Source organism: Vombatus ursinus, unplaced genomic scaffold (genome assembly GCF_900497805.2).
Source record: "Vombatus ursinus unplaced genomic scaffold, bare-nosed wombat genome assembly UNPS02014816.1, whole genome shotgun sequence".
In the NCBI taxonomy this organism is placed as follows: Eukaryota; Metazoa; Chordata; class Mammalia; order Diprotodontia; family Vombatidae; genus Vombatus; species Vombatus ursinus.
Window position 1 is genome coordinate 21,227,525 of NW_020954594.1, and position 5,409 is coordinate 21,232,933.

Here is a 5,409-nt window from a genome sequence, read left to right on the forward strand (position 1 = left end):
CTTTTCTTTTCTTTTCTTTTCTTTTCTTTTCTTTTCTTTTCTTTTCTGTTCTTTTCCTTTCTTTTTTTTTTTTCATCTGTCTCCAGCACCTAGTGCAGTTGCTTGGTACATAAAAGATTTTTTTAAAAAAATAATTAATTGTTGAATCAAATGCTTACTAAATAGTCAGATTTGCAAAGAACATTCAAAAATCAGTTACATAACTCCACTTTTATTAGATTTCTTAACATTTGGCTTAGCACAACCTGTGGTTACTATCTTTCCTTGGATATATTTTATATATGTTTATATGTGTGTGTGTAAATGTTGTTTCCCCCTGGAATGCAAACTCCTTGAGGGCATGGGCTGTTTCATTTTTGCCTTTGTATCACCAGTGGCTAGCTTAGTGCCTGGTACCTAGCAGGCACTTAATAATTGCTCTCTGTTTGAATGATTGATATCTTTTTCTGATTTTAATTTCTGTCAGTCACAGACACACCTTAGACACAAACCAAATCACCAAACTTGATGCCTTCCTAGAGTCCAACAGGATGGCAGAATTAATTTAGAAAATACCAGTGCAAATATCCATCCTGGAGATGTAAAATGTTATATCTCAAAGGGACCTTAGAGATAATCTAGTCTGATCCCTTAGGGAACAATCAGTGAGGTATCCAATCAAGCAGGAAAAATCAGTCAGCAGCAAAGACTACCATAATACCAGAAAGGTATCAGGAGATTCAGTCCCCCTCCAAATATACATTCTACAACTTAAAAAGAGATAATAAATAGACAATAAAAGAGATCAATAGACCAAATTTCTCCTTTAGTCCAAAAGCCATAAATGGGAAAAACATTTAGTTGGACAGAGAAACAATTAACATTAAACTCCTTTAAGATAAACAAGTGTCCCAAACATGAGGCAGGATCTTTATGCCTGGCTTGATTTCCTGTTTAAAACCAAAGCTTTTATACAAACTGAAAGGTAATGGCCTCATGTCACATTGCCCAGGTAGGCTTCCTCACTAAATATTAGATGTTGGTCCAAAGGATTTTATCTTGTGGTTGGTTAATTGTATCTTAGTTTATTTAGCAAAGAGTTTTTGTACCTTCATGGCTCTTAATGTTTCCTTGGTTATCTGGGTTTCTAAGATCTGATATTTAAGCGAGGAGGAAAAAAAATATGCTTTGCATGCAGTCATTTACATGGCACTGACTTAAGTTGCCTTGGGCTGTGTCAACTTCCTGAAACAGTTTCCCCATTTTGACTAAATTTAGTTCACAACAAATTCAGGAACTCCTGGGGCCTGGTGATATCACCCTTTACCCAAGTGCCAATTATATTCCCCTCCCCTTACTACCTTCCTTCACCCTACTTATTCCTACACTATATTCCTATATATCTCACACACATAATTCAAGAAAATTGTACATTCCTTTCAATGCCATTGTGGCAGAATTGAGAGAATTAAACTTGGGCTAGTAAGCACCTAGAAGTAGGCGTCATTAACAAAAAAAAGATGGGTTCACAGCATGTGACCTACCTTTCTCTTGTCCAAGGTACAATGTTTGCTCTTGTAGACAATGCATGTTAATTCTGACCAATCTATTCAGGACATTATAAAGAATAACTAACTTTTGTTATGAATGAAATGAAATGAACTGTTAGAAACAGTGATCCTACACAGGCATGTGTGCTATAAGGTTTTAAACCCCAGTTACCAAAGGAATAATTAACTGTGCAAATCTCAGAGAGATTCAAAGAGAATTAGAAATTAAACTAGGTTAAGTACTCTGTGATTTGAGGTTATTATAGCTAAAGGTCTTAGCTCCCCATGATATCAACAAATATCAAGATGTTTGAGTGTGATTTTGCAAACAACTTGTGTTCTTGTCCCCCTGTGTTTTGTTAAATAGAGCATAATTTCCACTTAAAACCCTTAGCTCCATGTCATAGGGTGGGGTTTTTTCCTCCTGAAAAACAGAAACAAATTCCTTTTGTGCGGTGTCTAGCATGTCATCTAATAATAGCAGCTTTCTCATTTCTGTTGATGACATTATTGTTTTCCCAGCCATCCAGGATGGAAACCTTAGTTATCTTGGATTCTTCCCTCTTCCTAATATCTCATATCCATTCATTCTGCAAGTCCTGTTGACCCCATCCTTCATGTCTTACAACCAACTCTTCCTTTCTACTTGTATAACTATGGTTTTGGGCTTCATTACTTCTTGTCTGAACTAAAAGCCATTTTAGAGACCAAATGATCTCTCTGCTTCTAGTCTCTTCTATCTCTAATCTGTCCTTTACAGCTGCCAAAATAATTTTCTTAAAGCAGAGGTCTGACCGTGATGCCCTGTGATGGGATAAAATACAAACTCTTGACATGGATATTTAAGGCCCTCTGTAGTCTGACTCCAACATGTAAGCTTAATTTCACATTTACCAATAGTCCCTAGCAGTCGTGTGACAACAGCTGCTTATAGTGATTGAATTATTACCCTCATCCTCCAGCTCTAAAGGAGTATCAAGCTATTTTCATGACACTGATAATCAGTGTAATAGATATAGCTTGCAATCTTGCCCTTGGGAATTTGTGATATAGTGTGGAAGAATGTGAAACTGGGTCTTTTGGGCCTAATTTTTCTTTATCCACCAAGCCAGCTCCCAGCACTCTGGCTGCTCCCCAGTCCTTGTCTTGTAGCTCTTCCCTTCTGTCCCTTCTCCTGAAACCATAATAATAATGATGATTATTGTTTATATAGTGCTTTAATGTTTGCTAAGCATCTTACAAATATCATCTCATTTTATCCTCACAACAACTTTGAGAGGTAGGTGCTATTATTATTCCCAGATGAGGAAAGTAAAGCTGGAAGGGGTGAAAGGTTAAATGGCTTACCTAAGTAAGTGACTGAGGATGTTTTTGGGCTTAGACCTTCCTGACTTCAGTTCCACACTAAATCCACTGCTTCTTATAAAGGATTTTGAATACCCAGAATCCACTAAGCTAGGAATTTCCAGTTTCCTAGCTACATGTTAGGTTGTATGGGATGTTCAAGGAGGACTAGCACCTCTGGTGTAAGGGCTTCCTGAGCCCTTTTCAGGGCTCCTCATCCACCTATCACCTAATTCTCACTGGTGACTCCAAGAAGTCATTGCTTGCCCAGCAGTCACACTCTGGTAAAACTGTCTAGGCAGAGAGGCTAAACCAGGTTGAGTGTAACAAACTGGCCTCAAACCCTATGGTGAGTTAGTGCCATATCTACCCCAAGCATGCGAACACTTCCCCCAGCAGAATGGGCAGATGAGAACACTTTGTTCTGCTAAGGCAGCTGAAGTAGGCACAGTGGAGTCCATACAGCTTTGTCAGACATGGAAGACACCAAGATCTTCCCTGGTATCCCAGGCCATCACCAGTAATCTTGACTTTTGTTTTGCCACCAGATTCCATGACATTGGAAGAGAGAGTGAGGCTGACAACTTTGTGCAACTCTGCCTCAAATTGAATTCATGAGCAAATCAAGACATCACTTTTGATGTCATTGGTCCTTTTTGAAAAGGAAAGAGGAAAAACAACAGCTGTGGTCATGATCTCAGAGGGAAGTAATCCAATCAGACCTAAGTTCTCTTCCTAAAACAAAGTAACAACAGCAACAACAAATAACCATCTTAGCTTCCTGGAGACTGTCTGAAGAATAGAGTGATGACAAATTTAGAGTTTGGGATCAGAATGTCAAGTCCTGGTAGCAGTCCCTACAAGACCATCATGGGCTTTCTGTTCCTACTATGGCTTAAAGACCAAGGGGCCTGAGGATTCACTGACAACATCTTGGGTTGTTCCTATTTCCAGACTCAAAGCTGGAAGTCCTGGTGCCAGGGCAGGGAATTGAGAGGTGCTTTAGTTATGGATGTGTTACCTGATGCCACATGGGTTGGGGTAGGTGCTGCCCTTGTGTCCTTCTCTTAATTCTCCTCTCTTCCTCCCTCCTCCCTCCCCAATCTTGAATATTTCCAGTTAAGCCAAATGACCTTCCTTAGATGGAAAAAGTAAAAAGGCCAATTGCTTTCATGTTTGACTGGCTCATCGTGTTCTTTTGCAAATTAGAATATACACTCCTTGAGGACAGGGAGTATTTTTTTTTTTTTTTGCCTTTCTTTGAACCTCTAGCAATTAGTATACTAACTGGGCACTTGGTAAGCCCTTAATAAGGGTTTGTTGACTGACTGACTGACTAAGAACTTTTAGTTTTACCAATAGACCCCAACATTTTCTGATAGTATCTATTTGCCATCTCTTTCATTAGCTTTGTCTTTAGTGTCTGATCTTTTTTGTGTCTTTATAATGGAAAATCATAACAGTGTGACTAATGCAAAATAAACATTTGCACATTGTATTGAAAGCTGTTAAAATATCTCTTTAAATCTAAAAAATCAGGTTTAAATTTTATATTATAAGATCTACAGCTAGAAGGTACCTTAGAGATCATCTAGTCCAGAGGTTCTTAACCTCTTTTTTCTATGTCATGGATCCCTTTGACAGTCTGGTGAAGCCTACAGACCCCCTCTCATAGAAATGTTTTTAAACTCATGAAATAGATAGGGTTACAAAGGAAAACAATGATATTGAATTATAGTTATCAAAATATTAAAAATAAAACAAGTTCATGGAGTCCCAGAAATCTATCCACAGTTTGTAGACCCTAGGTTAAGAACTCCAATCTAGAGTTACTTAACTCCACAGCTAGCTTTCAGTCAGTTCTGTCCCTTACTCTTCTTCTTGATTGGCTTGTGAGAGGTTGTAGGCAACACTGAGCAGCTTCCAGCCATAAGACTTGGACCTTGCTGCTGCTGGAACCTTGGTTCCAGCTATTTTCTGGCTGCCTTGCTGAGACTTCACCATGTCTTCCCACAAGGTTTTCAAAATCAAGAGATTCCTTACAAAGAACCTGAAGCCAAATTGTGTCCAATTCCTTAGTGGATTCGCATGAAAACTGGCAATAAGATCAAGTCCAATTCCAAGAGGAGATACTGGAGAAGAACCAAGCTGGGCTTGTAAAGAACTGCTACTATGGAGGCTTAGATTTATTTTTTCCTAGTCCAAAACCTTGCTATGCCACCACTCTGATTTTGGAAATTCCAAAGGTGCAGACATAAAGAAACTTCTTATTTTAAAAAAAAAGATGAACTACAATGTAATCCAATCTAGTCCCACCCACTTCATTTTACAAGTGAGGAAACTGAGGCACAGATTTTGGGAACTGATTTGCTTAAAATGATACAAATAGTGGGGTCTGGATTTGAACCCACAAAGCCTGTTCAAATCCAGTGCTCATTCCTCTATACTATTTGATTTTATGGTACAAAATATGTGGTTCAGTATTGAGAATATAGACCTTGAAGGAAACCCTAAATTCCAAGTAAGTAGGGTGTAT

The 5,409-nt window shown here is 38.5% G+C and overlaps 1 pseudogene; it reads left to right on the top strand.

Moving 5' to 3' along the window:
• Window positions 1–4,875: 4,875 nt before the first annotated feature.
• On the top strand, window positions 4,876–5,033 carry LOC114023018 (annotated as a pseudogene).
• The last annotated feature ends 376 nt before the right edge of the window (window positions 5,034–5,409 follow it).